Here is a 9,370-nt window from a genome sequence, read left to right as displayed (position 1 = left end):
CACTACTTCTAGAGGATGATGGGCATTGGAAAGGCTCCTTACAGAATTTGTTAGTCATTTGGGCAAGAAACTGCTCTTGCCTAGACTTCTTGATGGTATGCTTTTTGAACTGGACATGCAGGACCCACAGAAAAATGACTGCCAAATTTGCCTAAAGGTGAGAGAGTCCTTCAGGGTTCCTGCTTCATGAAAGAGTCTGCCAGACATTCTGTCGGACACAGAAAAAAAAAAAAACTGACTTTGCCATTACAAGGCAAAACAGATCTTCATGGGAAAGTCTGCTGGATACTATGGGCCTGTAGGTTGAATATGGATGCCCTAATAATACAGAAGAACTTTTGGTTTTACCTCCTGGTGCTAGGAAAACAGTTCTAGTGATAAGGGTTTTCAACCTGAGTGTTTGATCACAGTTCATCAGCACGCTTTGAAATACACTTCCTAAACATGTAAAATAGAATCACTTTCTAAAAGCTTCCTTCAGCAAGATGAACTTAGAGAAGAAAATGAGTTGCTTTTGTGAGATGTATGGCAAAGCAAAGCAGAAACATTAGGTAGAAGAGATCTAATCATTTTTAAATAATTGAGAATTCAAAAGACCTAGGAAATCATTCACCTATTAAGTAATCAAGGAATTTCATTAAATATGCATCCATTTCATTTAAAAATGTAGTTACATAACTCCAGTATTTATCCTTAAGAGTGTATATGTGTGTGTATCCATGAAGGCCAGAATAGGGCATTTGATCCCTTGGTATTGGAGTTACAGGTACTGTGAATATATCAATGTAAGTGTTGAAACTAATCTCAGGTCCTTTGGAAGTGCAGCAAGCAAGCACTTTTAAACTCTGAATCATGTTGCAGCTTGTGGTCTCAGACTTTTGATTTACAATACAATAAATAGTTGCTGTATTAAACCATCATGATTAAATAACTTGTTAAACAAAAACAAAAAAAATCATTAAATACATTCCTGAAATATCCATTTCATTCCCAAAACTTGAAAAATTCTGTCATGTTTTTAGTGACAATGATGTGTCTTGTAGGTTTATTACTTGAATCACATGTACCACTTAATATAGACAGGGGAAGCTCTCTCTCTCTCTTTCTCTCTCTCTCTTTCTCTCTCTCTCTTTCTCTCTCTCTATTTCTCTCTCTCTCTCTCTCTCTCTCTCTTTCTCTCTGTGTGTGTGGGGGGGGGCATATAGAAAACATCATCTGTAAGTTCTTGGTTTTGCTGAAAATCTAAAACAGCTAGTTTTCAAAATTCTCCTGCTTATCAGTACAAAAATGGTTAAGACTATTTAATATCTTATTCAAGAAATAAAATGGCTTGCAAGAATGCTACTGTCTGTAAGTTAAGTGAATGGAAAGCAACTGGGAAAACAATGTTGTGACTGATGTTAGCTGCTTCATTTATTAAAATGTTTTAAGGTGCATATTTTTATTTGCTGTTATTTAAAGACAAAAATGTTCTCTCTAGGCCCTTTGTATTTGAACATGTGGTCCCCAGATGGCGGTGATGTTTTGAAAGTTAGGAAAGCTATGTAGGAGATAGGACCTTCCTGGAGGAAGTAGGTCACTGAGGATGGGCTTTGAGTTTTTTTAGCCGCTCTATTTCCTGTCTACTCTCTACAGTTATAGAGGTAATGTGACCCACTACTTCATCATACTGCTACCATGCCTTCCTATCCATGATGACTATTCCCTCAAAATGTAATCCAAAATAAGCCTGTAGACAGAAGTTCATGTCCCACCTGGTCCCATAGCCATTCAGTCCCAAAGAAACACACAGAAGCTCATATAAATCATAAACTCTTTGATCTAATAGCTTAGGCTTATTACTAACTAGTTCTTATAACTTAAATTAACCCATAATTCTTGTCTATGTTTAGAAACATGGCTTGGTACCTTTTCTCAGTGAGATATTCTCATTTTACTTACTCTATATCTGACTGGTGAGTGTTTCTGCCTTTCTTCTTCCCAGAATTCTCTTAGTCTGGTCACCCTGCCTGCACAACCTGCCTGGCTACTGGCCAATAAGCGTTTTATTAAACTAATGTGAGTGCCAAATCTTTACAGTGTACAGGACCATTATTCCACAGAATTTTCCCTTTTTTCTTTTCAAAACAAAATCCCTGCATTTAATCTTTTTTTTCCCTGACCATTATCCATAACAATTTGTAACTAACACTCTAAACAAAGACAAACATCCATAATCCATTTTAGGTGTGGGATGTGGGCATAGTTTTTTAGGCTTTTTCCTGATGATTGGGGGTACTGTTGATCTTATGAGGATCCAAAGAAAATTTAGGATTATGGTTAAGTCTTGACTGGAGTATTCTGTGAGGTTTGATCATCTCAATTAGCAGTCTTGAAGTTGTTCTAGATGCAGAACTCAGAAGAAACTGCAACAGAGGTGCTCTAAAACATTGGATCATCTGGGTCATCTATTCCAAGTAGAGATTTTTCAGGGGATCTTCATCAATCGAAACTGATTTTTATTAATCAGGAATGAATTCACAGCTGCTTATTTCCTGTGGAAACAAAAGTAAAACCTTTTCTCCAAAGTAACGTATCTTTTGACTTAAATTTTGAAGTCCAGGCATTTTCAAAATATATAGATTGTATTAATCTAGCACCATTTATAATCAAATGTCTTTTAGCAGTTGTTACTTCTTCCTCAGTAGTCAATTTAAAGATAACACAATAACATACAGTATCCATATTCTCTGTGTATTTTTCATCTTTATGTGGCCTTTTTTTTTTTACTCAATTTTTTTTAGTTTTATTTTTAATTTTTTTTTTGAGATAGGGATTTTCTGTGTATCTTTGGATGTCTGGATCTCACTCTGTGGATCAGGCTGTCTTTGAACTCAGAGAGATCCACCTTGTCTCTGCCTCTCAAGTGCTAGGGTTAAAGGTGTGTGCCACCATGCCCTGCTACCCAGTTTCTTATTTAAGGACTTATTTTCTCTATTCTTTTTCTTTTCTGTCCCAAGACTGTATATTTTCAACACACTGTAAACTGTTAGGAGATTTTTTTTATCTGAATCTGTCTTTATTGTATATCTCTATCCTTCTGTGAATGCTTGAGTCTTTATTTTACAAAGCAGCATGGCTAGGATTAAAGCTGTGGCTTTGGTGGCTGCCTCTGACCCATTCTTTAGCTTTCTGAGAATCTAGCTTCTTGGAGGAGGTACAGGCAGGAGCCACATTTATTGCTACAACTCTGTGGAGTTTCTAGTTCTATGCCATCACAAGAAGCATGCCGCCAGCTGCTTATAAACACCATTTAAATGTTTGGTGGCAGGACCTCTTAAAAAAGCTGCAAGGTTTTTGCCACTAATGCTGAGTCAGGAAGCCTCTCTTAAAGGAGCCATACCTCTGCTTGCCTCTAGCAAACAGTGCATAGAGAAAATGCTGCTACCATGAAGCTGTGCTGAACTCTGTTCTTTTGTGCCTAGAATCTTTTTTTTAAATTTTTTTAGATTTCTCAGTCTTTATGTGGAAATTCTTGCTAAATGAAGCTTGGGCCATTTGTAGATAGAAGTTTCTGTCCCACCTGGTCCCACAGCTGTTTAGTCCCAAAGAAATACATAAACTTTTATTAATTATAAACTCTTTGGCCTATTATAAGCTCCTGCTCCCTTAAGTTGCTTCATGTTAAGTATTTGGTTATAGCAATAGGAAAAGTAACTGTGATACTATCTACTCATCTTCCTGATTATGAATAAAAATTCTGAAATAACAAATAGATCCATACATCTATCGCTTGGCATGCTAGTCCTCTCAATCAAGCCTTCAGATGGTTCAGTGGGGTCCTTTGGAGATGAAGAGATGAAAACAGCTCATTGAACTGATAGGGTTCTAGCTAAGGTGAATTACCAACTCAGTGAAATAGCATTTCAGGCCACATCTGGGATGTTTTGCTGAAGTCAGGAATGATGATTTTCAGAGTTGAGTACAGAACAGGGTTTAAGAGTTTACCTGCCTCTGCCCATGCAGGAACTGTACCTGCAAGACGTGGGGCTTGGTCCTTGTTTGTGATCTAGAGCAAAAGCAAAAGTATGAAGAACACTTTCCTTCCTCCTAGAAGGCATCAGTGCCTTCTACGTTTCCTTTTCAATGTCTTGACTAAGTGCTCTAGCTAAATTAGACTTTTCAGAAAGTACCTGTGAATATTATGTCCGTCATTTGTGTGGTTTAGTAGTCTGGTGTGTCTTTGTGTAGAGAATTGAATCCATGTAAAACTTACACTGGGAGCTTTACGCTAACCTACATGCTAACTCATTTTCCGTTTCCAGAACAACTATAGAACACATGTCAGATGTTTCAAAAATATTTTGAGTAGCAAAGTAGATAATTATGCTGACTCTTTCCAAAACTGAATTGCTATGTCTAGAGCTACAGTTGGTTTAACTTCGAAAACTAGAAACTGTAATTGGTTAAAGGCGAATATATGACTGCTCCCCAATTTCATGCTCTCATGTGGCATTTTCAAACTAAGTTTTACTTTGTGGAACTATGTATTTTATCTTAAACAATGACCATGTTTCCACTTGTAAGAATTATAAACATATTCCATATCATACGGATAACCCTCTGAGTACTGAGTACTGTCATGTGACTTCAATAACCACCTAAGTTAAACTATGCTGGTGCCATGTTGTTGCAAGAGACGAAACAGATTATTTGAGAAAAGAAACAGCTGCATTTAAAGACATCTTTGTTAGAGCTAAGTAAAGGTCAATAAAAAAAATCTTGTTTCTCTATAAGAAATAAGTTTTCTCAACCACCCAAATGAAGAAAATAGAGGGTCATTAGAGAACAGGGAGTCATACTGTCTCTCTTAGTATGATGTTTACTTCAAAATTTCAGACCAACCCTCATCTATGTTAAATTACTGTTAAAATGTAAACTTTCCTAATTTTGTAATTAGAAAAAAAATATTAGATAAGTCATCCAAGGAATATATACATGCACGCACACACACACACACACACACACACACACACACACACGTTAAACACAATATGGAAAGGCTTTCTTCCAATACAGTTATCATTAAAATGAACATAAATCAATACTGGGCTTCCCAGGGGCTTCCTTTCCATTAGAAGTTATCTAGTAAGGTTTAAGATTCAGCTTACTTGGCTTGTGCATTTGCTGCACAGAATCACAAGACTAAGTGTGGTATAAGCATAAGGGAGGAAAACACTTTTCTTCTTGGGTTGTTAGCTGCCACATTTTACAGCAGAAGACAGATTAGCAAGAGAAGACAAGCCTATGAACACACAGGTAGAGAAGGCCAGGCATGGAGAAGGTACTGGACAGACTTAGAAAGGGAGGACAAATTTGGATATTTGGATTTCTGTGAGTCCCTTCTCTGCTGACAAGATGTCTGCTGATTTTGCTTCCCCTTTCTGTGCTTGACACTAGTGGAGACAAGACCCAGATAGACATTTCTTTTGTCAATGGAAATTTCCCTTACAGAAGATTCATTTCTACACCACTGTCAGAATTGTTTCTTCCTGCTTTCTCTGAAAAGAATCCTATGCCCAATAAGTGTATTTGGGGGTGGAGCCTTCTGACCTCCTACAGCCTTACTTTGAGAAGATCTTCTGCACGGTTGTGCCACCCCTACTGGCTGTTGAACTACACAGGCACAGTGGGTTAGAGGTGTTTGGCAAGCCTGGTGTGTTGGGAAATTCACCCCCGCATCTTTATATTGATGGACTTTGGAGATGGGACTGTGGCCTCCCTTGAGTGGTTTTCAAAGAAGAGAGGGTTTGGAGAGATGGGTCGGTGGTTAAGAGCAGTGCTTGCTCTTCCAGAGGACTAGTGTTCAATTTCTAACACTTCTGTGGTGGCTCACACTTGCTTGTGACTCTAATCCCAGAGGAGCTGACATCATCTTCTCATCTTACAGGCACCGGAGGAACACAGTGCGCAGGCATATATGTGGGTGAAATACACATATGCATTAATATAAATAATAAGAAGGTTTTTTTAGGATGAAAGCAGAGATACCACACACTACTTCTCTGTGAGACGCCTACCGTCCTGTTATGACACAGTGGCCCTGTCAAGATGCTCTGGCAAACACATGCTGGATTTCTTGGCCTTCAGAACTGAGAGAAATCTCTTTTCTTTATGATATGATATACTTGTTATATGACATTCTGTTGCAGCAACAGGAAATGGACTAAGGAATTGGCACCAAGTAATGAAATTACTCATAATATTTTCTATCTAAACTAATTTTATGATAGGTTCATAAAATTTAAATTCCAGACTGTCTTAGTTAGGGTTTCTATTGCTGTACTGAAATGAAACACCATGATCAAAAGGCAACTTGGGAAGGAGAGGGTTTATTTGGCTTATACTTCAGCATTGCTGTTCATCACTCAAGGAAGTCAGGACAGAAACTCAAACAGGGCAGGATCCCAGAGGCAGGAGCTGACTGATATAGAGGCCATGGAGGGGTGCTGCTTACTGACTTGCCTCCTGTGGCTCGCTCAGCCCACTCCCTTAGAAAACCCAGGACCACCAGCCCAGGCATGGCACACCAACCATGGGCTGGGCTGTCCCCAGTTGATCACTAAATGAGAAAATGCTTTACAGCTGGATCTCAAGAAGAAGTTATTGCTTCAACTGAGGCTGCTTCCTCTGATGGTTCTAGCTTGTGTCAAGTTGACGCAGGAACCCCCCAGCAAACAGTTTTCTTTTTTGAAATTAAAGCACAGATCTTTGTATTTCCACAGTTCTTAGTAGGAAAGCAAACATTTTGTGAGGCTGGGCTTTGAACAGTGACTCTAGAGATTCCTGTGTCTCATGGATTCCCTGTAGTCAAGTGACAGCAAGGAGATGGAATGCCTCGGTCTGTGGTTGAGAACTAATAGCAAATTTAGCCTCAGCACACTTTTATAGTCTTGTCATATTAAGCAGAAAGGAATGTGGTGATTTGATGTTGAATTCGATCACAGGAGACCACTGGATTCCCAAGACCCCGAGCCAGTCATCACGTAGATGACAACTGCCAAACTATTTTACCTTTGTCATGAAGAGTATTAATTTGGAGATTCAAATTTTGTATAAAGGGCACCATTATGAGATTCAGTCAAAATTGTGACTTAAAGTCAGTTTAAAGCTTCATTGTGGCTCGAAGAGTTTTTTAACTGAGTTGGATGATGAAGCCTCAGGGTTCAAGAGAAACAAGACCTTCACCCTGACCTTATGGGGAATATTGATCTGCTTCTGCTGTCAGTACCTATTTTTCCAGTGCTTGGAGAAAGAATAACACAAGAGAATCTGTAGGTAGTGCAACTTTTTTTCTTTTTTTTTGGTTTGTTTCTTGACGGCAGACAGAGAAGCAAAAAGACACTCACAAGAACTGTTGACCCAGGACTATTCAAAATGTGGTAAGGATTTAAATGTCAAATTTGGAAAGTCTGGAAGTAGGTTATGAGTTTCAGAAGGAAAATTTATATTTGAATAACTTAAATATGTATGTTAAAGGAAAACCAGAATGCAAAAGTTACAGCAAATTAAAACAGAAATCCAGGTGATGGCCAGACAAACAAGGGAAACGGGAACATTTTCCATTTCTTGAGAAGAGGCTTTCGGGGATTTCTTTTTCATATCAGAATTATGAAAATAGACAACAGTAAGGATAAAGAGGAGTGTTGTGAGCTTCCCTTCCAACTGTTTTGAATACTGGCTAACATTTTTTTACATCAACATTGAAAACGAAAACCCCATTAAAACAGCAAGGATCACATCCCGAACCGGAAGGGCATTGTGATCCTGTTTCCCTCCCTGTGTCTTTCATCTCCTGCATTCGTTTTCCTGGCTTCCCGTTTCTTTCACCATCTGAATGAAGCCTTGTGTGGCCAGCTGGGCCCTGTTTATTTTTGAACGTTCCATGAACTCATAAAATTACAGGATGTATTGGGGACTTTGCTCTGAGATCCAATGTGTGTCACTGTTGGTTCTGAACGTGCGTATTTCAAGGGAAAAAGAAAACGAGGGATCCAGGCGAGGGTGAAATTCAAATGAACCTGAATGTTTTCTGTGTGCCACATCTCCACATCACACAAAAAGTGTGAAGTGTAAAGAAGCAGGAGTTTAGAGGGAAACTAGGGATACAGCAAATCCTGCTTCAAGAAATAGTCATGAATTTGTTAGCGAACATCCTGCTTAAAGAAAAGAAGAGCCATTGAGAAGGCTGCCTAGTCTCTTCCCTAAGCTCCAGACTTTGGTCTTTGTAGCAATGCCTTGAAAATTATTATGAACACCGACAGAATGTAGAACTTTAATCCCCAAGATAATGTTTGATTTCTAAGAAGAATATGAAAGTAGCACAATATTTGGACAGTAATAATGCCGGACCACTATTTATAAGAACTATGCTAAAAAAATGTGAGTCGAGTTTAGTTTTCAAAACTAACCATCTTTCCCCACTTAGTTTTTAAAATATACAGCAGTCAAATGAAAGCTGGAATTTTTATATGGTAACAGGAAGGCAAGGTTTGTGTTATCTTTACATGAATAAATAAATGATTCAAATACAGAATACTTATGCCATAAATTTTCTAATGTTATTTTATTAATATAGAATAGATAAAGTGAGAATTTTTTAATATAAATAGCTGTGTAACTTGCAAGTGTCTTACTTCAGGAAATCTCAAGAACATCAGAAAAAATCGTAGCACTCACTGCATCTTAAACTGGGGTATCCAATTGTTAATACAGTAAATACAGTTCAAAAAGCAGAAAACACCCTACATCGAAGTTCTGAGAATCCAACTCTCTCCTTCCTTATCAGTTGTTTTTTTGACAACTCTCCTAATTATTTCTGATCAGTGTTCACCATCCAGGGATATAACAAGCAAGTTAAGTTCAACAACTCTGCGAATTATTCTCAGCGAAACTACTCTCCTCATTCCCTCCCCCCCCACCCCCAAAGGAGGGAATGAAAGATAAAGGGTGTGAAAATGCGGAGCCTGAGTTAATACCTGTGACATGATTCATACTTAGGCATCATATATAGAGCCATGGAACTCAACAACCAATCATCGATTCAGCTACATTTTTTTTTTTTTTACAGAAAAACTGACTACTTCAGTGGTATTATAGCAAATACTGAGACTATTTCCAAATTAAGTTGTAGGAAGGAACTACATTTTAAAATAAATTTTTATTTTTTTTAAGTGTGTGTGTTTGCTTGCATGCACGTGTGCACACATGTGCACAATTGAGTGTATAAGTTCAGCTCCCTTGGGGCCATCAGAGAGTATTGGATACTCTCTTATGTAGCTGGAGTTAAAAGTGGCTGAGAGTACAATGGTTTTCTTTTTTTTTTTTTTTT

The 9,370-nt window shown here is 38.1% G+C and overlaps 1 protein-coding gene across 1 annotated transcript in view; it reads left to right on the top strand.

Moving 5' to 3' along the window:
* Window positions 1-9,370, top strand: part of LG5H8orf34 (linkage group 5 C8orf34 homolog) — a 381,926-nt gene that overhangs the window by 258,806 nt on the left and 113,750 nt on the right. The window lies entirely within an intron of this gene.

Source organism: Microtus ochrogaster, linkage group LG5 (assembly GCF_000317375.1).
Source record: "Microtus ochrogaster isolate Prairie Vole_2 linkage group LG5, MicOch1.0, whole genome shotgun sequence".
Lineage (NCBI taxonomy): Eukaryota > Metazoa > Chordata > Mammalia > Rodentia > Cricetidae > Microtus > Microtus ochrogaster.
This window is presented reverse-complemented; position numbering and strand designations above follow the sequence as displayed.